Source organism: Conger conger, chromosome 12 (genome assembly GCF_963514075.1).
Source record: "Conger conger chromosome 12, fConCon1.1, whole genome shotgun sequence".
Lineage (NCBI taxonomy): Eukaryota > Metazoa > Chordata > Actinopteri > Anguilliformes > Congridae > Conger > Conger conger.
Window position 1 is genome coordinate 2033737 of NC_083771.1, and position 23930 is coordinate 2057666.

The following is a 23930-nucleotide window of genomic DNA, read 5'->3' on the forward strand; positions in this document are numbered from 1 at the left end:
TCTGGTGGGGAGACACCTATGGGCTGTCATCCAGGCAATGTCTTTTTGTTTATTTGTAAGACATTTGTGTGTTACATTTGCCCAGATGACTTGCGGGTCCAGGTCTGGCCCCCCCCTCGGGAGCGTTACAATTTGTCCAGATCTTAAATGAGCCATAATCATTTTATAGCTCCACGAGGTTAGGCCAGCCCTGGGCAGACCCGTCCTGTAGGCAAAGTCCTTCAGGGCTCGATAGACATAGGGGGGGTCCCAGCTATAAGGTATGGTGAGGTCCAGCACACCCAAGCCCATTGCTCTGAGGAAGGGGGTGGCATAGTACCTGGCAAAGGTACCAGAGGCCTTACCCGCCTTCCCTGCATTCTGGACAAGGGTGGCCAGACCCTGCACCATAATGATGTTGACAATGTCTGGGACCCCCCGCCCCCCATTCCGCTCCTCTTTGAGGAGGGTGACGCGTTTAAGTTTTTCCATGGTGCTCCCCCAGGCAAAGCGGAAAGCCATCCGGGTAATTAGCTTCCCGGTGGCTTTGTCTGGGGGAAACACCCTCCCCACATAGAGCAGAATGGGTAGGACAATTGCCTTCAGGACAAGGATCTTACCCGCCATGGTCAAGGGCCGTGCACTCCAGCTCCTGATTTTATTTTGGACGTGGCGGAGGGCTCCCTCCCAGCTGGTTCTCCCTCCTCCGTCAGCCTGGAAGGTCACCCCCAGGAGCTTGATGGTATTCCTACGCACAGGGAAGGAAACGGTCAGCTCCTCACTCCAATGTGGAGACAGAAACAGTTCACTCTTGTCCCTGTTGACCAGGGCGCCAGTGGCCACACAGAAGTCGTCCAACACCTTGATGGCACAAGCGATAGAACGACTGTCTGTGGCGACGATGGCAATGTCGTCCATGTACGCCATCACCTTTAGCCGTTCCCCCCCCGCTCCAGGGAGTGGATAGCCCACCACCCCTGGATTGGCCCTAATGGCCTGGAGGAACGGTTCCAGGTAGATGACGTACAGGAGAGATGCTAGAGGGCACCCCTGCCTGACGCCAGACCTGACATCAAACGGGGCAGAGGGCTGTCGATTGACAACCACTCTGCCCGTTATGTCTGTCAGACAGATTTTTGTCCAGCGCAGGAGGGGGCCAGGAATGTTCATTTTCTCTAGCACTCTCTCCAAGCACACATGACTCACCCGGTCAAATGCCTTCTCTTGATCGAGACTGAGAAGGCACAAGGGGGACCTCCGCTCCCCGGAGTGGATGATTAGATCCCTCGCGAGGAGCAGGTTGTCATTTATGGACCTCCCCTGCACACTGCAGGTCTGGTCCGGTCCGATCACCGTTGTTATCAGGCCTTGGAACCTCCCCATCAGCGCCTTCGCCATGATCTTATAATCGACTGAGAGGAGGTTGATCGGCCGCCAGTTGCGGAGGTCCTTCAGGTCCCCCTTCTTTGGGACAAGAGCTACTGAGCTCTGTCTCAGTGAGGCGCCTAACCGCCCCTCCCTGTACGCAGCCCTGAACACTTCCGCCACGTCCCCCTTCAGGAGATCCCAGTGAGCCTGGTAAAACTCAGCTGGGATTCCGTCAGGGCCCGGAGCTTTGTGTGTATTCAGGGAGTGCACGGCCCTGGTGAGCTCCTCAGTGCTCAACTCCGCCTCCATCTGCTCATCTCCCAGGCGTCTGTCCAGGCAGCCCAGGAAGGTGTCCATGAGAGCCCCATCTGAGGGCCTCTCGCTGTAAAGGCCCTCATAGAACTCCCTGGCCACCTCCCGGACCTCCGCCTCTTCAGACACCACCACACCTCTGCTGTTAAAGAGAGACAAGATGTTATTCGTCTTGGTTCGTGCCCTGCGGAAGAAGAACCGCGTGCACTTCTCATCCTCCTGGAGGCCCTGGAGTTTGGAGCGGAAGGTCTGTTTCTTCCGCTCTTCCCGGTAGAGGGTGGTGAGGCTCTGCCGAGCTTGTGCGATTTCGCTGCCAACATCCAGGCCTCGGGACTGGAGGAGGCTTAGTCTTTGGAGGGCAGCATTGTGGCGTTCAAAAACTGCCCTCCCTTCCTTCGCCTTCCTCCGCCCGACTGCCCGGAAGTAGCCCCGCACTCGCTCCTTCACCATCTCCCACCACTCCACCGGGGAGTCAAAGAGATGTTTCAGACTCACCCACTCCAGGTATCTTCTCGAGAAGGAGAGACGCACCTGGGGGTCTTGGAGATGGCTGATATTCATCCGCCAGAGCCCCTTACCCACGGTTATAGATTTCTCCCAGACCAGGGACACGGTTACCATGTGGTGGTCCGAGAAGTGCACCGCCTTGGTGGAATAGCTGTGCACCCTCAGGCCTGGGGAGAGCAGAAACATGTCAATTCTGGATGAGGAGGAGCCAGAGGAGTTCACAAAAGTGTGTTGGGGAGGAGAGGCGCCCCCGGCGTCGCAGAGGGAGAAATCCTCGATGAGGGACCGCAGCAGGGTGCCGGAGCGATCCGGCCTTGGTTTGCTGCGGTCCTCATCTCTTAAAACACAGTTGAAATCTCCCCCTACGACGACGGGCATCGTGCAGTGTAACAGTGGTGGTAGTTTAGTGAATAGGGAGACTCTCTCGGCCACGCTGGTGGGACCGTACACGTTGATGACCCTGAGTGGGGAACCCCCGACCTCGAGATCGGTGACGAGGATTCGCCCACTCTCCACAATGCTGTGTGCTGTTATTTTAGCATAGGGATTTTTCATCAACGTGCCGACCCCATCAGCTCTGGCGATGTTTGAGCCAGACCAGAGAGAGTCTCCCATTCTCCATTCCTCCCCCAGAACGCCATCCCACTCCCGAAACGGAATCCCACATTCCTGGAGCAGGACGACGTCTGAGGGGATCTGTGATAGAATGGAGAAAACGGTGGTGCGTTTATCGGGGTGTCTGATGCTTCGGGTGTTAAGTGTGGTGAGTGTAAAGTTGTGTGCCATAATATTTATTGTTTTTGTGTGTCTGGTGATCCAGTATGGCTGTTAGCCATATTCTGACAGATTTGATTAATTGTGTTGAAAATTGTATCCGGGTTATTGTGGCGCCTACTCACCCCCTGACCATGTTCTCCCATGGGTCTCCCCTCCTGACTGCCTGGGAGGTTCCGTCCTGGAGAGGTGGGGGTGGTTGTTTTTGCCCCAGGCCTCCCCCCAGGGCCTAGGAGGGCCTGGGAGGAGGGGGATGTTGTCGCCTCCCTTTGAGAGTCCGGACCGGGGGCTGGCTGGTCCCTGATGGAATGGGGGTGAAGTGTGCCGATGTTTTGTAGGTTTTCCTTGTGATGTACTGATTTTGGTGGATGGGTGGGAGGTTTGGGAAGGGTATTAGGCCTGGCGAAAGATTTGGGACTGTGTACCGGTTTTTTATTAGATTGTACTGTGTGTCTTTTGGCATTGATCGGTTGGCGTGTTATTGCTGGGTTTGGAGGCTGGCTGGGTGTATTTTGCGGTTTGGCTGTTGTGGGTGATCGAATTCTTTTCCCCTTTCGTTTCGGTTTTTGCCACGGAGTGATGGAATTTGTGTCCGATTCTGCAGATGAGGAGTCTGACCCCTCCACCACAATGGGGGTGTCAGAGTCAGGCTCCTCTTTAACTGTGGTGACAGTGGGTTGGGTAACAGGGGGTGCTGTTGAGGTGGGGGTTGCCGGTGTTGTGCTGCAGGGAAGGATTGGTAGTGTTTGTGTTGTGGGGGTTAGGCTGTCAGGCTGGGGCAAAGGGGGAGTGGGTGCTCTAATGCGTGGTGTGGGGGTAGGGTGGGGTGGGGGAGGGGGGGCAGTCATTGACGGTGGTGGGGGCGCGGTGCTCCGGGCCCTGTTCGCGTACGAGAGGGGGCAATCCCGGAATAGATGCCCCCTCACCCCGCAAAGATTACAGGGCCTCGGGTCACGGCACGCCCTGGTCTCGTGCTCGCCGCCACACGACTTGCACTTGACCACTGTGCAGGCTGCGGCCAAGTGACCTAACTCGCCGCAGTTCCTGCACAGCTTGGGCATGCCGTAATAAAACACCACGCCCCGGTGTCTCCCCAGCGTGATGGTGCTGGGGATGTGACATACCCCCCCCACTGCAGAGGGGTCAGACTTGAGCTGGACCAGCCATTTCCTGGCCCCGGTCCAGACTCCATCCTCATCCAGGACCCTCCTGGCTTCAGATTTTACTTTCCCATACCTGCCCAACCACGTACTCACATCGTGGTCCTGTACAGTTTCATTAAAAAACTGCACAGTGACCACTTTGCTTTCCGTGTCGGACAGGGGCTCAACTTGAAAGTTGTTGAGGGGAGACCTGTCCTTCCCCTCTCTATAGAGGTTCCAGAACCTCTCCAGGACATTAGCGTTTTTAAAGCTAATTTCAAAAATATCAGCATTACCTGGAACCTTCACCAGGCAGTTCAGGTCGCCTGGCACGAAGCCCATGGCTCGCTGAAGCACTGCCCGGCTAAACTCCAGGCGGGTCATACCTGTCACTCTCCTCTGGCTGTTGGCTGTTGGGGCAGCAGCATTGGTTCCCCCCCTAGTGGACGCTGGCTCGGTGGCGCCCTCCACAGCTGCGCCATTCACCCCGTGCTCCACCAGGGGGCCTACCCTGTCGCTGCTGCCCCCCTCTCCGCTGTTCAGGAGGGTTAGCCGGACGGCATTGTGGCGCCGCACACCTGGCTGAGCCGCCGTCGCCATTCCTGCTGGGGGCCGGAGTCCAGCTGTAGGCAGAGAACAGAGAAACGCCTGAGGTTGATGGCCTGTCCCAGGGGGACCGAACATGCAAGGGGGGCCGATGGTTCAGCTCCCCTGCCGCTAGTGAACCTCCCTTCCGGTGGGGGGCGCCAAGCGTTGGTCCGGCACGCAGCAAACAGGTCCGGATCCAAAGGGCGCCGCCGTCTTCTGGGGGGAGGTCCACGGATCCCCCTTTCTGCCTGCTCCGCACGCCTCGTCCTCCGGAGGGGTCCCGCTGGATCTGCTGCAGGGCCTGAAAAACCAGAGGCAGAGAGAGCAAACGGCGAAGGCCCAGCAAGGCTGGTACAGGCCCGGAGAGCAGCCCTTCCGGGCGTTCTCTCCGGGCAGCTCTGGTACTCGCCTCTGGCTTCCGGCAGAAAAGCGTTCTGCAGCAGTGGAGCTCGTCCTCCGGATGGCGGGGGTCTTCTGGCAGGGTGGCCTCCAGGCGAGTCTCTGCCTCCGCTGGCTGGCTCTCGAGGATCCTCGTCGCCGCCTCAGTCCAGGAAAAGGTGGTGGAGTCCCGGGCTTCTTGGCTGGCTCTCTGGATCCTCGAGGCTCCTCCGGGTCCGGCTCCCTCTGGTGGCAGGCTCTGGCAACGGCAGCTCCCTCCGCAGTTCCTGGATCAGCTCCCTCGCTCCTTCTCTCCAGCCACCTGGTTGGTTCCTCCCAACAGGCCCTGGGGTACCTGGAGGTCAGAGAGGGCCGCGGTCAAGCCACTGGTACTCTCTCCTCGCTCCAGGTACAGCTGTTCCGGGGGTGGTCCGTGAACTGCGAGCCCGCACCAGCCGCGGTCAAGCCACGTACTGGGAACGAAACTCGCAGTCCGTCAGGTTAGGAGGAAAAACCAGGTGGAAAAAAGGGAGGGGCGAAGGAGCCAAGAAAGGGAGGAAAAAGGGAGAGAGAGAAGGGACACAAGCTCTGAGAAGCCTCTCAAGAAACAGCCGAAAACCCCTTGTCTACCACTAGCAAGCCAGTGGTAGGCAACAGGTTAATTCGTGCTGAAGAGAAACCCGAGCGAAATGTGACCTTTCAGCGCACCAGGCGCCTCCGGCCCCCTTCCCAGCCACTCCCACTGACCCGGGGTTGCCACTGCCGCCAGCCGGCCGGACAGACAATCCGAGAGGGAAGGTGGGAAAAGCGAGACAGCGCAATGACAACAAACAGTTACGTCCCGCACAGAAAACTACATCATTTTGCTAAAAAACAGAGGCAAGCACACTTACAACAAGGGCACATATTCACCCTATTTACAACACAATTTACATACATACAAAAAAAAACAAACAAACAAACAAACAAACAAAAAGGGGGAAGAACAGGGCAACCCACCCACCTAGTAAAGGACAACAAAACACAACCTTTTTTTGCACAAAACTTGGAGAGGCGCACCGTTCCCGAACGCACTGCAATAACGGGTCGATGCTTGAAGCGGACGGAGCAAGCTCCTTCTCCGACTCCCTGTGCCAAAAATCCGTTTAATATATAGTCCCCTGATAGGGGACGTATCAGATATTAAACTGATAAGAACAGATACTACACTTGATCTTAGCCAAAAGGCCGAGAAGCGATAACCGCAAACTGGCCCCTGCCGACGGCGCCCTCCCGGTGGCCCCGGACCGCGCTCGGGGGAAGACGCCACCTGGCCCAGGAGCCGGCCCCCCTCCCCGCCTTCCCAAGAACCCTGCGCACGCACTGACTGGCCGGTCGGCGAGCTACCGTAACGACCGGACTCAGCTGGCTCCTCCCACCAAGATCCACTGTCCTCCACTGGCAGGCACAGCCGCCAAAAACACTCAACACATACCGAGTACGCTGTGACGTACTTACTACCGAGTTACTTACCGAATAGCTGCTCTCTAGGCAGCGACCAAAGCTATTTAGCGAGCGGGGCATCGATCGCACGCGGCAAGCAGGCGATAAGCCAGAAACGAGCAAGTCGGCGACTCGCAAGCAACCCGCATACCTGTCGCACATTGCCGTCTGTCCTTAAACCGTTCGAAGTTGCCCCGTCCTGTGGACGGAGCATCCAAAAATAGCACAAACTCAGGTGCGTTCCTCTCCACGGAAATCTTTAGTAAAAGGCGAAAGATTTGTGCGTGCTGAAGAGAAACCCGAGCGAAATGTGACCTTTCAGCGCACCAGGCGCCTCCGGCCCCCTTCCCAGCCACTCCCACTGACCCGGGGTTGCCACTGCCGCCAGCCGGCCGGACAGACAATCCGAGAGGGAAGGTGGGAAAAGCGAGACAGCGCAATGACAACAAACAGTTACGTCCCGCACAGAAAACTACATCATTTTGCTAAAAAACAGAGGCAAGCACACTTACAACAAGGGCACATATTCACCCTATTTACAACACAATTTACATACATACAAAAAAAAACAAACAAACAAACAAACAAACAAAAAGGGGGAAGAACAGGGCAACCCACCCACCTAGTAAAGGACAACAAAACACAACCTTTTTTTGCACAAAACTTGGAGAGGCGCACCGTTCCCGAACGCACTGCAATAACGGGTCGATGCTTGAAGCGGACGGAGCAAGCTCCTTCTCCGACTCCCTGTGCCAAAAATCCGTTTAATATATAGTCCCCTGATAGGGGACGTATCAGATATTAAACTGATAAGAACAGATTTTTTTTTTTTTGTATAAGAAATTTTTATTTACACAAATATACTTTTACATCATATTCACATTACATACACATAACACACACACTGTACAGACCCAACATCTTTTCTACAGACAACACATATACATCCACTATTTACACTTTTATATACACTATTTACACATTTGCCTTTTATAGGCTCAAGGCGACCTTCACCTTTTCCCATTTCTTTTCGCCCCTTTTTTCCCCTTCTACCTGGGCACACACCCCTATCTCCACCATTACTCTCCTTTCCCACCCCCTGTAGCACTGCACCCCCGTCATGCTACTTTTGGGGTTCCTGACCTTCTGATTCCTGCTGTCCCACAGGGCCAGCTTCCCCCAGCTCACTAGGAGGCCAAACACCTCCCTCTCCTCAGCCTTCCGACTCTCCATCCCAGCTGCATTCATGACCCCAGCCTTGTCCACCGCTGTTGCCCAGACCGGGAGAAACACCCCCTTATTTGCCTTCCCCCAAAAGACCCTTGCAAAGGGGCATTCCCACAGGGCATGCCCTCCTGTCTCCTCCCTCCCACAGCCCCTGGGGCACAAAGGGCTCCTGGCCGTGCCGGCCCTGTGCATCCTCTCCCTCACCGGTAGCCTTCCCAGACCGCCCATCCAGTTCAGGTCTCTCGCCCGGTTTGGGAGCCACTTGGCCGACAACCACCTCCATTGCCCTCCGCTCCTTTCCACCTCCCTCTCTACCGCCCTTGTCCTCCTGCCCAGGATCTCTTTGTAGAGGGCCCGATGATCCCCCAGCCCCTGTGCCGCGATAATCTCTCTATTAGATCTTAAAAAGAGAGCTGCCCTCGTGTAGCACCACGGGATGTCTTCCGCCCTCGGCCCGCTGTTGTCTCCCTTTTTACAGGCTCTAGCCTCCCTCCCCATAAAAAATTAAAAATCAACCGGTTTAGCCTGATCTTATACACCGCCGGGATCGGAAAAACCCTCCCTAAATAAATAATCCTCGGTAAAATGTCCACCTTCACTATTAATATCTTACCTGAAAGTGTCAGCGCCCTCTCCCTCCACACGCCTAACCTCTTCTCCACCTTCTCCAGGCACTGCTGCCAGTTCAGCCTGTCCGCCCTCTCCCCGCTGAAACGGACCCCCAGCACCTTTATCCCCTCCTCACACGCTACCAGGCCATACTCCTCCCCCCTTCTCCCTCTCCATCCCTCGGTCACCATCACTGTCGACTTAGTAAAATTGATTTTTGACCCTGACCCTCGACAGTACTGGCCCACCAGGCCCATGACCCTCTCTACGTCCCTCTCCGATGAGACCACCACCGTGGTGTCATCGGCATATTGCAGCACCTTTACCCTCTCCCCCCCGCTGCCCGGGATCTGCAGGCCCCTGAATACCCTGTCCTGCCTCATCAGCTCTGCCAGGGGCTCTATCACGCACACGTACAGCAAAGGGGACAAAGGACACCCCTGCCTCACCCCTCTACCCTGCATCACCTGTGCACTCAGGGCCCCATTTACATTTACCCGGCTGAAGGCCCCGTTGTAGAGGGTCTTCACCCAGGTAATGAAACCCTCCCCGAACCCCATCCTCTCTAAAACCTTCACCAGGAAGGCGTGGTCGACCCGGTCGAAAGCCTTCTGCTGGTCCAGGCCTATCACCCCTACCCCAACTTTCCTGCTTCTCGCCCAGCTCAAAAGATCCCTTAAAAGAATCAAGTTCTGGGACCCCATCCTTCCTGGGACAGCACAAGTTTGGTCAGGTCCCAGAACTTCCCCTAACACCCCCTTGGCCCTGTTGGCCAGCACCTTCCCCAGCACCTTGTAATCGGTGCAGAGGAGAGTTACTGGCCGCCAGTTCCCCAGATCTTTCCTCTCCCCCTTCTTGTGCAACAGGTGCACTACCCCCTCCCTCATCGATAAGGGCATCTTCCCCACTTCTCCCGCCCGGTTAAAAACCTCCACCAGGTCCTCAGCCACTATCCCCCAGAAGTGGGTATATACCTCCCTGGTAATCCCATCTCTCCCTGGCGTTTTCCCCGCTTTTAAAGAGAACAAGGCCTCCCTTACCTCTTCCATCCTTATCCTCCTCCCCAGGGCTTCCTGTTTTCCCCTCCCTACCTTCCTCCAGAGCTGCGCTACCAGCCTGTCCCCCTCCTCTGTGTCCCTCTCTTCCCTCCCAAACAGCACCGAGTAGAAAAGCGCTGCGGCGTCCAGCTTCTCCTCCTGCTTCCTTACCTCCCCCTGGCCTGTCATTATCGCCTCTATCCTCCCCTCCTTTTGCCGCGCTCTCACCGTTTTAAAGAAGAAAGGCGTTACCTTCTCGTCCTTCTCCCTCCGCTCCACCCTTGCCAGGAAGGCAAAACGCCTTGCTTTCTCGATGTAATACGATTTTATATCTTCTTTTAACCCCTTTACTTCTTCTGCGTTCACCCTCCCTCCCCTGTTTGCCACCCCCACCCAGTATTGCAGCTCTCCCTTCAGTGCCCACACCTTCTCTCTCTCTTCCCTCCTTTTCGCTATGCCATAGGCTATGCAAAACTCCTTTATCCTCCGTTTCACCATTTCCCACCACTCCAGCACACAGGAAAACTGGGCTTTGAAAACCCTCCACCCCAAATAAAATTCCGTGAACTGTTCACAAAAAACAAAATCTTTAAGGAGATTGGCATTAAAAGACCATCTCCTTTGTCTTCTAGCCTCCCCTCCCCCCAAAATACACTTTACTACACTATGGTCTGAGGACCAGCTGGGAATCACCGCAAAACTTTCCACCCTCCATTTTTTTGAGGCAAAAAAGTAGTCCAACCTCCTCCTACAGCCCCTGGAGTTTGACCACGTGTATCCCTCCCCCTGTCGGCCATCTTCTTTAAAACAATCAAACAAAGAAAACTTAACCAAAATCTCTTTTTTTAAATACAGAACTGAAAAATCCCTTCTCCCTCCCACTATCCCCTCGTCCACCGACACATTAAAATCCCCCCCCAAAACAATACATCGATTTGTCGCCAATAAAACCGGCAACATCTTGAAAAAACACAAACGCTCAGAAATATTACATGGGGCATGCACATTTATGAGCCTAAACTTCTCCCCTCCCCACAAAACATCAGCACACAACAGTTTCCCTGGAACAATCGACAGGAATTCCTCAACCACCATCCCCCTTCCCTTAAACAGAATCCCCAACCCATCGGCGTGGACATTGCCCACTGACCAGACCGAAGGCCCCATATCCCAATCTTTGCAAAACTTGGCGACATCCCTCCCTCCTCCCAAATGACACTCCTGCAGGAACATCGCGTCAAACGACACGTCTTTAAATGATAAAAACAGTGCCGCTCGCTTATCTCTGTCTTTTATGCCTCTAGTGTTCAAAGACATGAAAGTTTTCTCCATTTGAGAAGTTATATCAAAACGGATATACAGGCTCTCAGCCTACCTCCTTCCGAAGATCTTCTCCATCATACGCTCGGGTTCCGTCGGTATCAGGGCCTCCGCGTCCCCCATCTCCTTCTCCACCTCTTCGGCCCAGTCCTTGGGCCTAGCCATGGCTTTGGTCGGGGCCTTGGCCTTAGCCCTCCTCCCCCCTGATGGAGCTCCAGCCATCTCCGGCCTCTCCTTCCTTTTTTCGCCCCTCAGCCTGATGACGGCCTCCTCCTCTGTGGACAACTCCATGTCGGAGCCCTCACTGCCTTCATCCGCCGTCTCCCTCCCCTCCATGCTGTCGGGACCCCGATCGGTGTCTGGGATCGGGCCTTCCCCGGTGCTAGGCCCCGTTGGGCCCGGTATAGGCCCCTCAGCCTCCATTGGGCCTGGTGTAGGCCCTTCCGCCTCCGCTGGGCCTGGTGTAGGCCCCTCCGCCTCCCTTGGGCCTGGTGTAGGCCTCTCTGCCTCCTCTGGGCCTGGTATAGGCCCCTCAGCCTCTGCCGGCCCTTGTGTAGGCCTCCCTGCCCCTGCTGGGCCTGGTGTAGGCCTCTCCTGCTCTGCTGCACCTGGCGTAGGCCTCTCAGCCCCCGCTGGCCCTGGTGTAGACGTTGCCCTCTCCCTGGCTGCGTCGGCGTAGGTGCGGCGGCGCTCCGGGCATGCCCTCATAAAGTGGTCTCTGGAGCCACAGGTGTTGCAGGTGCGTGGCTCCTTGCACTCCGCCGCCATGTGCCCTTGCTGCCTACAATTATAGCAGACCACCGACCGGCACCCCGCGTCGACATGGCCCACCTCCATGCACCGTCGACAGAAGGGAGGCTGCCTGGAGTACATTATGTGGCCCTTCACTCCCTCGACCATGCAGAGGGCTGGAGGATGGAGGTAGCCCTCGTAGCCATGGTCGCTCTCCCGGAGCAGGACCTCGTACACCCTCTGGCCGTTCCAGAAACCGTAGGCGTCCCTCCGGTATCTGGGTCCGGCCACCACCCTGGCGTACCTCTCGAGGTACCTCCCGACAGCCTCGTCCGGCACGTTCATATCAAAAAGATTGATAATCACTACCCTGTGGTTCCTCCTCTCCATGGACTCCACTCTCCATGGCCCCAGATCTTCCCTCTTGCACCGCTCCATGAAGGCCTTGAAAGGATCCGGCCCCCTGAAGGCGACGTCTACAAATTCCTCCCTTCCATTACGCTGGATCCCCAGGATTTCCTTCTCTGACAAAAGAAACTTCTCCAAAATGCACGACTTTACGAACTCTTCTCGTTGTGGCATGCCCCCAGGAACTCCTGCCCACTTCATCCTTGCCGTATTTCTCACTGCTCTCCAGTTATTTGAAGACATACTTACTGTTTAGTCGCTTCTCACCACCACAATCCACTTGATCTTAGCCAAAAGGCCGAGAAGCGATAACCGCAAACTGGCCCCTGCCGACGGCGCCCTCCCGGTGGCCCCGGACCGCGCTCGGGGGAAGACGCCACCTGGCCCAGGAGCCGGCCCCCCTCCCCGCCTTCCCAAGAACCCTGCGCACGCACTGACTGGCCGGTCGGCGAGCTACCGTAACGACCGGACTCAGCTGGCTCCTCCCACCAAGATCCACTGTCCTCCACTGGCAGGCACAGCCGCCAAAAACACTCAACACATACCGAGTACGCTGTGACGTACTTACTACCGAGTTACTTACCGAATAGCTGCTCTCTAGGCAGCGACCAAAGCTATTTAGCGAGCGGGGCATCGATCGCACGCGGCAAGCAGGCGATAAGCCAGAAACGAGCAAGTCGGCGACTCGCAAGCAACCCGCATACCTGTCGCACATTGCCGTCTGTCCTTAAACCGTTCGAAGTTGCCCCGTCCTGTGGACGGAGCATCCAAAAATAGCACAAACTCAGGTGCGTTCCTCTCCACGGAAATCTTTAGTAAAAGGCGAAAGATTTGTGCGTGCTGAAGAGAAACCCGAGCGAAATGTGACCTTTCAGCGCACCAGGCGCCTCCGGCCCCCTTCCCAGCCACTCCCACTGACCCGGGGTTGCCACTGCCGCCAGCCGGCCGGACAGACAATCCGAGAGGGAAGGTGGGAAAAGCGAGACAGCGCAATGACAACAAACAGTTACGTCCCGCACAGAAAACTACATCATTTTGCTAAAAAACAGAGGCAAGCACACTTACAACAAGGGCACATATTCACCCTATTTACAACACAATTTACATACATACAAAAAAAAACAAACAAACAAACAAACAAACAAAAAGGGGGAAGAACAGGGCAACCCACCCACCTAGTAAAGGACAACAAAACACAACCTTTTTTTGCACAAAACTTGGAGAGGCGCACCGTTCCCGAACGCACTGCAATAACGGGTCGATGCTTGAAGCGGACGGAGCAAGCTCCTTCTCCGACTCCCTGTGCCAAAAATCCGTTTAATATATAGTCCCCTGATAGGGGACGTATCAGATATTAAACTGATAAGAACAGATACTACACTTGATCTTAGCCAAAAGGCCGAGAAGCGATAACCGCAAACTGGCCCCTGCCGACGGCGCCCTCCCGGTGGCCCCGGACCGCGCTCGGGGGAAGACGCCACCTGGCCCAGGAGCCGGCCCCCCTCCCCGCCTTCCCAAGAACCCTGCGCACGCACTGACTGGCCGGTCGGCGAGCTACCGTAACGACCGGACTCAGCTGGCTCCTCCCACCAAGATCCACTGTCCTCCACTGGCAGGCACAGCCGCCAAAAACACTCAACACATACCGAGTACGCTGTGACGTACTTACTACCGAGTTACTTACCGAATAGCTGCTCTCTAGGCAGCGACCAAAGCTATTTAGCGAGCGGGGCATCGATCGCACGCGGCAAGCAGGCGATAAGCCAGAAACGAGCAAGTCGGCGACTCGCAAGCAACCCGCATACCTGTCGCACATTGCCGTCTGTCCTTAAACCGTTCGAAGTTGCCCCGTCCTGTGGACGGAGCATCCAAAAATAGCACAAACTCAGGTGCGTTCCTCTCCACGGAAATCTTTAGTAAAAGGCGAAAGATTTGTGCGTGCTGAAGAGAAACCCGAGCGAAATGTGACCTTTCAGCGCACCAGGCGCCTCCGGCCCCCTTCCCAGCCACTCCCACTGACCCGGGGTTGCCACTGCCGCCAGCCGGCCGGACAGACAATCCGAGAGGGAAGGTGGGAAAAGCGAGACAGCGCAATGACAACAAACAGTTACGTCCCGCACAGAAAACTACATCATTTTGCTAAAAAACAGAGGCAAGCACACTTACAACAAGGGCACATATTCACCCTATTTACAACACAATTTACATACATACAAAAAAAAACAAACAAACAAACAAACAAACAAAAAGGGGGAAGAACAGGGCAACCCACCCACCTAGTAAAGGACAACAAAACACAACCTTTTTTTGCACAAAACTTGGAGAGGCGCACCGTTCCCGAACGCACTGCAATAACGGGTCGATGCTTGAAGCGGACGGAGCAAGCTCCTTCTCCGACTCCCTGTGCCAAAAATCCGTTTAATATATAGTCCCCTGATAGGGGACGTATCAGATATTAAACTGATAAGAACAGATTTTTTTTTTTTTTTTTTTTTTTTTTTTGTGGTGAAGCTCTGAGTCAAGGCCTTAGCGTTGGCTCAGAGTTTTACCTATTTTTTACTAAATCTCCTCTAAACTACTCCTTATATACATATATACAATCGCAACCATATCCAAATCACTCTCCAAATCAATCCCCGTCCAAATCCAAATTCCCGTTTAGCCATAAATCCAATCCGCTAAACCCCGTAGGGTATTCACTCAAACCCCGTAGGGTACAACTCAAACCCCGTAGGGTATTACTCTAGCCCCGTAGGGTCCTAACTATACAATAAGGAGGGAAAAAAATAAAACCCCCCGATCGCTCCTCACCACCAGGCCGAAGCCTGGCTTGAGAGCCGATCTGGCAAGCTCCAGGCCTAAGGCAGAGACCCAAGGGGAACCATGAACCATCATGGCTCTTACCCTTGATCTTAGCCAAAAGGCCGAGAAGCGATAACCGCAAACTGGCCCCTGCCGACGGCGCCCTCCCGGTGGCCCCGGACCGCGCTCGGGGGAAGACGCCACCTGGCCCAGGAGCCGGCCCCCCTCCCCGCCTTCCCAAGAACCCTGCGCACGCACTGACTGGCCGGTCGGCGAGCTACCGTAACGACCGGACTCAGCTGGCTCCTCCCACCAAGATCCACTGTCCTCCACTGGCAGGCACAGCCGCCAAAAACACTCAACACATACCGAGTACGCTGTGACGTACTTACTACCGAGTTACTTACCGAATAGCTGCTCTCTAGGCAGCGACCAAAGCTATTTAGCGAGCGGGGCATCGATCGCACGCGGCAAGCAGGCGATAAGCCAGAAACGAGCAAGTCGGCGACTCGCAAGCAACCCGCATACCTGTCGCACATTGCCGTCTGTCCTTAAACCGTTCGAAGTTGCCCCGTCCTGTGGACGGAGCATCCAAAAATAGCACAAACTCAGGTGCGTTCCTCTCCACGGAAATCTTTAGTAAAAGGCGAAAGATTTGTGCGTGCTGAAGAGAAACCCGAGCGAAATGTGACCTTTCAGCGCACCAGGCGCCTCCGGCCCCCTTCCCAGCCACTCCCACTGACCCGGGGTTGCCACTGCCGCCAGCCGGCCGGACAGACAATCCGAGAGGGAAGGTGGGAAAAGCGAGACAGCGCAATGACAACAAACAGTTACGTCCCGCACAGAAAACTACATCATTTTGCTAAAAAACAGAGGCAAGCACACTTACAACAAGGGCACATATTCACCCTATTTACAACACAATTTACATACATACAAAAAAAAACAAACAAACAAACAAACAAACAAAAAGGGGGAAGAACAGGGCAACCCACCCACCTAGTAAAGGACAACAAAACACAACCTTTTTTTGCACAAAACTTGGAGAGGCGCACCGTTCCCGAACGCACTGCAATAACGGGTCGATGCTTGAAGCGGACGGAGCAAGCTCCTTCTCCGACTCCCTGTGCCAAAAATCCGTTTAATATATAGTCCCCTGATAGGGGACGTATCAGATATTAAACTGATAAGAACAGATTTTTTTTTTTTTTGTGGTGAAGCTCTGAGTCAAGGCCTTAGCGTTGGCTCAGAGTTTTACCTATTTTTTTACTAAATCTCCTCTAAACTACTCCTTATATACATATATACAATCGCAACCATATCCAAATCACTCTCCAAATCAATCCCCGTCCAAATCCAAATTCCCGTTTAGCCATAAATCCAATCCGCTAAACCCCGTAGGGTATTCACTCAAACCCCGTAGGGTACAACTCAAACCCCGTAGGGTATTACTCTAGCCCCGTAGGGTCCTAACTATACAATAAGGAGGGAAAAAAATAAAACCCCCCGATCGCTCCTCACCACCAGGCCGAAGCCCGGCTTGAGAGCCGATCTGGCAAGCTCCAGGCCTAAGGCAGAGACCCAAGGGGAACCATGAACCATCATGGCTCTTACCCTTGATCTTAGCCAAAAGGCCGAGAAGCGATAACCGCAAACTGGCCCCTGCCGACGGCGCCCTCCCGGTGGCCCCGGACCGCGCTCGGGGGAAGACGCCACCTGGCCCAGGAGCCGGCCCCCCTCCCCGCCTTCCCAAGAACCCTGCGCACGCACTGACTGGCCGGTCGGCGAGCTACCGTAACGACCGGACTCAGCTGGCTCCTCCCACCAAGATCCACTGTCCTCCACTGGCAGGCACAGCCGCCAAAAACACTCAACACATACCGAGTACGCTGTGACGTACTTACTACCGAGTTACTTACCGAATAGCTGCTCTCTAGGCAGCGACCAAAGCTATTTAGCGAGCGGGGCATCGATCGCACGCGGCAAGCAGGCGATAAGCCAGAAACGAGCAAGTCGGCGACTCGCAAGCAACCCGCATACCTGTCGCACATTGCCGTCTGTCCTTAAACCGTTCGAAGTTGCCCCGTCCTGTGGACGGAGCATCCAAAAATAGCACAAACTCAGGTGCGTTCCTCTCCACGGAAATCTTTAGTAAAAGGCGAAAGATTTGTGCGTGCTGAAGAGAAACCCGAGCGAAATGTGACCTTTCAGCGCACCAGGCGCCTCCGGCCCCCTTCCCAGCCACTCCCACTGACCCGGGGTTGCCACTGCCGCCAGCCGGCCGGACAGACAATCCGAGAGGGAAGGTGGGAAAAGCGAGACAGCGCAATGACAACAAACAGTTACGTCCCGCACAGAAAACTACATCATTTTGCTAAAAAACAGAGGCAAGCACACTTACAACAAGGGCACATATTCACCCTATTTACAACACAATTTACATACATACAAAAAAAAACAAACAAACAAACAAACAAACAAAAAGGGGGAAGAACAGGGCAACCCACCCACCTAGTAAAGGACAACAAAACACAACCTTTTTTTGCACAAAACTTGGAGAGGCGCACCGTTCCCGAACGCACTGCAATAACGGGTCGATGCTTGAAGCGGACGGAGCAAGCTCCTTCTCCGACTCCCTGTGCCAAAAATCCGTTTAATATATAGTCCCCTGATAGGGGACGTATCAGATACTACACTTGATCTTAGCCAAAAGGCCGAGAAGCGATAACCGCAAACTGGCCCCTGCCGACGGCGCCCTCCCGGTGGCCCCGGACCGCGCTCGGGGGAAGACGCCACCTGGCCCAGGAGCCGGCCCCCCTCCCCGCCTTCCCAAGAACCCTGCGCACGCACTGACTGGCCGGTCGGCGAGCTACCGTAACGACCGGACTCAGCTGGCTCCTCCCACCAAGATCCACTGTCCTCCACTGGCAGGCACAGCCGCCAAAAACACTCAACACATACCGAGTACGCTGTGACGTACTTACTACCGAGTTACTTACCGAATAGCTGCTCTCTAGGCAGCGACCAAAGCTATTTAGCGAGCGGGGCATCGATCGCACGCGGCAAGCAGGCGATAAGCCAGAAACGAGCAAGTCGGCGACTCGCAAGCAACCCGCATACCTGTCGCACATTGCCGTCTGTCCTTAAACCGTTCGAAGTTGCCCCGTCCTGTGGACGGAGCATCCAAAAATAGCACAAACTCAGGTGCGTTCCTCTCCACGGAAATCTTTAGTAAAAGGCGAAAGATTTGTGCGTGCTGAAGAGAAACCCGAGCGAAATGTGACCTTTCAGCGCACCAGGCGCCTCCGGCCCCCTTCCCAGCCACTCCCACTGACCCGGGGTTGCCACTGCCGCCAGCCGGCCGGACAGACAATCCGAGAGGGAAGGTGGGAAAAGCGAGACAGCGCAATGACAACAAACAGTTACGTCCCGCACAGAAAACTACATCATTTTGCTAAAAAACAGAGGCAAGCACACTTACAACAAGGGCACATATTCACCCTATTTACAACACAATTTACATACATACAAAAAAAAACAAACAAACAAACAAACAAACAAAAAGGGGGAAGAACAGGGCAACCCACCCACCTAGTAAAGGACAACAAAACACAACCTTTTTTTGCACAAAACTTGGAGAGGCGCACCGTTCCCGAACGCACTGCAATAACGGGTCGATGCTTGAAGCGGACGGAGCAAGCTCCTTCTCCGACTCCCTGTGCCAAAAATCCGTTTAATATATAGTCCCCTGATAGGGGACGTATCAGATATTAAACTGATAAGAACAGATACTACACTTGATCTTAGCCAAAAGGCCGAGAAGCGATAACCGCAAACTGGCCCCTGCCGACGGCGCCCTCCCGGTGGCCCCGGACCGCGCTCGGGGGAAGACGCCACCTGGCCCAGGAGCCGGCCCCCCTCCCCGCCTTCCCAAGAACCCTGCGCACGCACTGACTGGCCGGTCGGCGAGCTACCGTAACGACCGGACTCAGCTGGCTCCTCCCACCAAGATCCACTGTCCTCCACTGGCAGGCACAGCCGCCAAAAACACTCAACACATACCGAGTACGCTGTGACGTACTTACTACCGAGTTACTTACCGAATAGCTGCTCTCTAGGCAGCGACCAAAGCTATTTAGCGAGCGGGGCATCGATCGCACGCGGCAAGCAGGCGATAAGCCAGAAACGAGCAAGTCGGCGACTCGCAAGCAACCCGCATACCTGTCGCACATTGCCGTCTGTCCTTAAACCGTTCGAAGTTGCCCCGTCCTGTGGACGGAGCATCCAAAAATAGCACAAACTCAGGTGCGTTCCTCTCCACGGAAATCTTTAGTAAAAGGCGAAAGATTTGTGCGTGCTGAAGAGAAACCCGAGCGAAATGTGACCTTTCAGCGCACCAGGCGCCTCCGGCCCCCTTCCCAGCCACTCCCACTGACCCGGGGTTGCCACTGCCGCCAGCCGGCCGGACAGACAATCCGAGAGGGAAGGTGGGAAAAGCGAGACAGCGCAATGACAACAAACAGTTACGTCCCGCACAGAAAACTACATCATTTTGCTAAAAAACAGAGGCAAGCACACTTACAACAAGGGCACATATTCACCCTATTTACAACACAATTTACATACATACAAAAAAAAACAAACAAACAAACAAACAAACAAAAAGGGGGAAGAACAGGGCAACCCACCCACCTAGTAAAGGACAACAAAACACAACCTTTTTTTGCACAAAACTTGGAGAGGCGCACCGTTCCCGAACGCACTGCAATAACGGGTCGATGCTTGAAGCGGACGGAGCAAGCTCCTTCTCCGACTCCCTGTGCCAAAAATCCGTTTAATATATAGTCCCCTGATAGGGGACGTATCAGATATTAAACTGATAAGAACAGATACTACACTTGATCTTAGCCAAAAGGCCGAGAAGCGATAACCGCAAACTGGCCCCTGCCGACGGCGCCCTCCCGGTGGCCCCGGACCGCGCTCGGGGGAAGACGCCACCTGGCCCAGGAGCCGGCCCCCCTCCCCGCCTTCCCAAGAACCCTGCGCACGCACTGACTGGCCGGTCGGCGAGCTACCGTAACGACCGGACTCAGCTGGCTCCTCCCACCAAGATCCACTGTCCTCCACTGGCAGGCACAGCCGCCAAAAACACTCAACACATACCGAGTACGCTGTGACGTACTTACTACCGAGTTACTTACCGAATAGCTGCTCTCTAGGCAGCGACCAAAGCTATTTAGCGAGCGGGGCATCGATCGCACGCGGCAAGCAGGCGATAAGCCAGAAACGAGCAAGTCGGCGACTCGCAAGCAACCCGCATACCTGTCGCACATTGCCGTCTGTCCTTAAACCGTTCGAAGTTGCCCCGTCCTGTGGACGGAGCATCCAAAAATAGCACAAACTCAGGTGCGTTCCTCTCCACGGAAATCTTTAGTAAAAGGCGAAAGATTTGTGCGTGCTGAAGAGAAACCCGAGCGAAATGTGACCTTTCAGCGCACCAGGCGCCTCCGGCCCCCTTCCCAGCCACTCCCACTGACCCGGGGTTGCCACTGCCGCCAGCCGGCCGGACAGACAATCCGAGAGGGAAGGTGGGAAAAGCGAGACAGCGCAATGACAACAAACAGTTACGTCCCGCACAGAAAACTACATCATTTTGCTAAAAAACAGAGGCAAGCACACTTACAACAAGGGCACATATTCACCCTATTTACAACACAATTTACATACATACAAAAAAAAACAAACAAACAAACAAACAAACAAAAAGGGGGAAGAACAGGGCAACCCACCCACCTAGTAAAGGACAACAAAACACAACCTTTTTTTGCACAAAACTTGGAGAGGCGCACCGTTCCCGAACGCACTGCAATAACGGGTCGATGCTTGAAGCGGACGGAGCAAGCTCCTTCTCCGACTCCCTGTGCCAAAAATCCGTTTAATATATAGTCCCCTGATAGGGGACGTATCAGATATTAAACTGATAAGAACAGATTTTTTTTTTTTTTTTTTTTTTTGTGGTGAAGCTCTGAGTCAAGGCCTTAGCGTTGGCTCAGAGTTTTACCTATTTTTTTACTAAATCTCCTCTAAACTACTCCTTATATACATATATACAATCGCAACCATATCCAAATCACTCTCCAAATCAATCCCCGTCCAAATCCAAATTCCCGTTTAGCCATAAATCCAATCCGATAAACCCCGTAGGGTATTCACTCAAACCCCGTAGGGTACAACTCAAACCCCGTAGGGTATTACTCTAGCCCCGTAGGGTCCTAACTATACAATAAGGAGGGAAAAAAATAAAACCCCCCGATCGCTCCTCACCACCAGGCCGAAGCCTGGCTTGAGAGCCGATCTGGCAAGCTCCAGGCCTAAGGCAGAGACCCAAGGGGAACCATGAACCATCATGGCTCTTACCCTTGATCTTAGCCAAAAGGCCGAGAAGCGATAACCGCAAACTGGCCCCTGCCGACGGCGCCCTCCCGGTGGCCCCGGACCGCGCTCGGGGGAAGACGCCACCTGGCCCAGGAGCCGGCCCCCCTCCCCGCCTTCCCAAGAACCCTGCGCACGCACTGACTGGCCGGTCGGCGAGCTACCGTAACGACCGGACTCAGCTGGCTCCTCCCACCAAGATCCACTGTCCTCCACTGGCAGGCACAGCCGCCAAAAACACTCAACACATACCGAGTACGCTGTGACGTACTTACTACCGAGTTACTTACCGAATAGCTGCTCTCTAGGCAGCGACCAAAGCTATTTAGCGAGCGGGGCATCGATCGCACGCGGCAAGCAGGCGATAAGCCAGAAACGAGCAAGTCGGCGACTCGCAAGCAACCCGCATACCTGTCGCACATTGCCGTCTGTCCTTAAACCGTTCGAAGTTGCCCCGTCCTGTGGACGGAGCATCCAAAAATAGCACAAACTCAGGTGCGTTCCTCTCCACGGAAATCTTTAGTAAAAGGCGAAAGATTTGTGCGTGCTGAAGAGAAACCCGAGCGAAATGTGACCTTTCAGCGCACCAGGCGCCTCCGGCCCCCTTCCCAGCCACTCCCACTGACCCGGGGTTGCCACTGCCGCCAGCCGGCCGGACAGACAATCCGAGAGGGAAGGTGGGAAAAGCGAGACAGCGCAATGACAACAAACAGTTACGTCCCGCACAGAAAACTACATCATTTTGCTAAAAAACAGAGGCAAGCACACTTACAACAAGGGCACATATTCACCCTATTTACAACACAATTTACATACATACAAAAAAAAACAAACAAACAAACAAACAAACAAAAAGGGGGAAGAACAGGGCAACCCACCCACCTAGTAAAGGACAACAAAACACAACCTTTTTTTGCACAAAACTTGGAGAGGCGCACCGTTCCCGAACGCACTGCAATAACGGGTCGATGCTTGAAGCGGACGGAGCAAGCTCCTTCTCCGACTCCCTGTGCCAAAAATCCGTTTAATATATAGTCCCCTGATAGGGGACGTATCAGATATTAAACTGATAAGAACAGATACTACACTTGATCTTAGCCAAAAGGCCGAGAAGCGATAACCGCAAACTGGCCCCTGCCGACGGCGCCCTCCCGGTGGCCCCGGACCGCGCTCGGGGGAAGACGCCACCTGGCCCAGGAGCCGGCCCCCCTCCCCGCCTTCCCAAGAACCCTGCGCACGCACTGACTGGCCGGTCGGCGAGCTACCGTAACGACCGGACTCAGCTGGCTCCTCCCACCAAGATCCACTGTCCTCCACTGGCAGGCACAGCCGCCAAAAACACTCAACACATACCGAGTACGCTGTGACGTACTTACTACCGAGTTACTTACCGAATAGCTGCTCTCTAGGCAGCGACCAAAGCTATTTAGCGAGCGGGGCATCGATCGCACGCGGCAAGCAGGCGATAAGCCAGAAACGAGCAAATCGGCGACTCGCAAGCAACCCGCATACCTGTCGCACATTGCCGTCTGTCCTTAAACCGTTCGAAGTTGCCCCGTCCTGTGGACGGAGCATCCAAAAATAGCACAAACTCAGGTGCGTTCCTCTCCACGGAAATCTTTAGTAAAAGGCGAAAGATTTGTGCGTGCTGAAGAGAAACCCGAGCGAAATGTGACCTTTCAGCGCACCAGGCGCCTCCGGCCCCCTTCCCAGCCACTCCCACTGACCCGGGGTTGCCACTGCCGCCAGCCGGCCGGACAGACAATCCGAGAGGGAAGGTGGGAAAAGCGAGACAGCGCAATGACAACAAACAGTTACGTCCCGCACAGAAAACTACATCATTTTGCTAAAAAACAGAGGCAAGCACACTTACAACAAGGGCACATATTCACCCTATTTACAACACAATTTACATACATACAAAAAAAAACAAACAAACAAACAAACAAACAAAAAGGGGGAAGAACAGGGCAACCCACCCACCTAGTAAAGGACAACAAAACACAACCTTTTTTTGCACAAAACTTGGAGAGGCGCACCGTTCCCGAACGCACTGCAATAACGGGTCGATGCTTGAAGCGGACGGAGCAAGCTCCTTCTCCGACTCCCTGTGCCAAAAATCCGTTTAATATATAGTCCCCTGATAGGGGACGTATCAGATATTAAACTGATAAGAACAGATTTTTTTTTTTTTGTGGTGAAGCTCTGAGTCAAGGCCTTAGTGTTGGCTCAGAGTTTTACCTATTTTTTTACTAAATCTCCTCTAAACTACTCCTTATATACATATATACAATGGCAACCATATCCAAATCACTCTCCAAATCAATCCCCGTCCAAATCCAAATTCCCGTTTAGCCATAAATCCAATCCGCTAAACCCCGTAGGGTATTCACTCAAACCCCGTAGGGTATTACTCTAGCCCCGTAGGGTCCTAACTATACAATAAGGAGGGAAAAAAATAAAACCCCCCGATCGCTCCTCACCACCAGGCCGAAGCCTGGCTTGAGAGCCGATCTGGCAAGCTCCAGGCCTAAGGCAGAGACCCAAGGGGAACCATGAACCATCATGACTCTTACCCTTGATCTTAGCCAAAAGGCCGAGAAGCGATAACCGCAAACTGGCCCCTGCCGACGGCGCCCTCCCGGTGGCCCCGGACCGCGCTCGGGGGAAGACGCCACCTGGCCCAGGAGCCGGCCCCCCTCCCCGCCTTCCCAAGAACCCTGCGCACGCACTGACTGGCCGGTCGGCGAGCTACCGTAACGACCGGACTCAGCTGGCTCCTCCCACCAAGATCCACTGTCCTCCACTGGCAGGCACAGCCGCCAAAAACACT

At 54.6% G+C, this 23930-nt stretch overlaps 18 non-coding genes and 3 pseudogenes across 18 annotated transcripts; all 21 read right to left on the reverse strand.

Annotated features, from left to right (window-relative positions):
• Window positions 1-6096: 6096 nt before the first annotated feature.
• LOC133105826 (U2 spliceosomal RNA) lies at window positions 6097-6287 on the reverse strand. Its single transcript, XR_009704016.1, has one exon. It is a non-coding gene; the product is annotated as a U2 spliceosomal RNA (small nuclear RNA).
• A 433-nt stretch (window positions 6288-6720) lies between these two features.
• Window positions 6721-6837, reverse strand: LOC133105786 (U5 spliceosomal RNA). The gene has a single exon (XR_009703978.1). It is a non-coding gene; the product is annotated as a U5 spliceosomal RNA (small nuclear RNA).
• A 360-nt stretch (window positions 6838-7197) lies between these two features.
• Window positions 7198-7380, reverse strand: LOC133106368 (U2 spliceosomal RNA). Its single transcript, XR_009704479.1, has one exon. It is a non-coding gene; the product is annotated as a U2 spliceosomal RNA (small nuclear RNA).
• A 5226-nt stretch (window positions 7381-12606) lies between these two features.
• LOC133105787 (U5 spliceosomal RNA) lies at window positions 12607-12723 on the reverse strand. The gene has a single exon (XR_009703979.1). It is a non-coding gene; the product is annotated as a U5 spliceosomal RNA (small nuclear RNA).
• A 360-nt stretch (window positions 12724-13083) lies between these two features.
• On the reverse strand, window positions 13084-13274 carry LOC133105838 (U2 spliceosomal RNA). Its single transcript, XR_009704028.1, has one exon. It is a non-coding gene; the product is annotated as a U2 spliceosomal RNA (small nuclear RNA).
• Window positions 13275-13707: 433 nt separating this feature from the next.
• LOC133105788 (U5 spliceosomal RNA) lies at window positions 13708-13824 on the reverse strand. The gene has a single exon (XR_009703980.1). It is a non-coding gene; the product is annotated as a U5 spliceosomal RNA (small nuclear RNA).
• Window positions 13825-14184: 360 nt separating this feature from the next.
• Window positions 14185-14378, reverse strand: LOC133106523 (U2 spliceosomal RNA). The gene has a single exon (XR_009704535.1). It is a non-coding gene; the product is annotated as a U2 spliceosomal RNA (small nuclear RNA).
• Window positions 14379-15232: 854 nt separating this feature from the next.
• On the reverse strand, window positions 15233-15349 carry LOC133105789 (U5 spliceosomal RNA). The gene has a single exon (XR_009703981.1). It is a non-coding gene; the product is annotated as a U5 spliceosomal RNA (small nuclear RNA).
• A 360-nt stretch (window positions 15350-15709) lies between these two features.
• Window positions 15710-15889, reverse strand: LOC133106486 (U2 spliceosomal RNA; annotated as a pseudogene).
• Window positions 15890-16744: 855 nt separating this feature from the next.
• Window positions 16745-16861, reverse strand: LOC133105791 (U5 spliceosomal RNA). The gene has a single exon (XR_009703982.1). It is a non-coding gene; the product is annotated as a U5 spliceosomal RNA (small nuclear RNA).
• A 360-nt stretch (window positions 16862-17221) lies between these two features.
• LOC133106299 (U2 spliceosomal RNA) lies at window positions 17222-17391 on the reverse strand (annotated as a pseudogene).
• A 433-nt stretch (window positions 17392-17824) lies between these two features.
• Window positions 17825-17941, reverse strand: LOC133105793 (U5 spliceosomal RNA). The gene has a single exon (XR_009703984.1). It is a non-coding gene; the product is annotated as a U5 spliceosomal RNA (small nuclear RNA).
• A 360-nt stretch (window positions 17942-18301) lies between these two features.
• On the reverse strand, window positions 18302-18492 carry LOC133105850 (U2 spliceosomal RNA). Its single transcript, XR_009704039.1, has one exon. It is a non-coding gene; the product is annotated as a U2 spliceosomal RNA (small nuclear RNA).
• A 433-nt stretch (window positions 18493-18925) lies between these two features.
• LOC133105794 (U5 spliceosomal RNA) lies at window positions 18926-19042 on the reverse strand. Its single transcript, XR_009703985.1, has one exon. It is a non-coding gene; the product is annotated as a U5 spliceosomal RNA (small nuclear RNA).
• A 360-nt stretch (window positions 19043-19402) lies between these two features.
• On the reverse strand, window positions 19403-19593 carry LOC133105861 (U2 spliceosomal RNA). Its single transcript, XR_009704050.1, has one exon. It is a non-coding gene; the product is annotated as a U2 spliceosomal RNA (small nuclear RNA).
• Window positions 19594-20026: 433 nt separating this feature from the next.
• On the reverse strand, window positions 20027-20143 carry LOC133105795 (U5 spliceosomal RNA). Its single transcript, XR_009703986.1, has one exon. It is a non-coding gene; the product is annotated as a U5 spliceosomal RNA (small nuclear RNA).
• A 360-nt stretch (window positions 20144-20503) lies between these two features.
• On the reverse strand, window positions 20504-20692 carry LOC133106512 (U2 spliceosomal RNA). The gene has a single exon (XR_009704527.1). It is a non-coding gene; the product is annotated as a U2 spliceosomal RNA (small nuclear RNA).
• An 855-nt stretch (window positions 20693-21547) lies between these two features.
• On the reverse strand, window positions 21548-21664 carry LOC133105796 (U5 spliceosomal RNA). Its single transcript, XR_009703987.1, has one exon. It is a non-coding gene; the product is annotated as a U5 spliceosomal RNA (small nuclear RNA).
• A 360-nt stretch (window positions 21665-22024) lies between these two features.
• On the reverse strand, window positions 22025-22215 carry LOC133105873 (U2 spliceosomal RNA). Its single transcript, XR_009704061.1, has one exon. It is a non-coding gene; the product is annotated as a U2 spliceosomal RNA (small nuclear RNA).
• Window positions 22216-22648: 433 nt separating this feature from the next.
• On the reverse strand, window positions 22649-22765 carry LOC133105797 (U5 spliceosomal RNA). Its single transcript, XR_009703988.1, has one exon. It is a non-coding gene; the product is annotated as a U5 spliceosomal RNA (small nuclear RNA).
• A 360-nt stretch (window positions 22766-23125) lies between these two features.
• Window positions 23126-23304, reverse strand: LOC133106482 (U2 spliceosomal RNA; annotated as a pseudogene).
• Window positions 23305-23930: the final 626 nt, after the last annotated feature.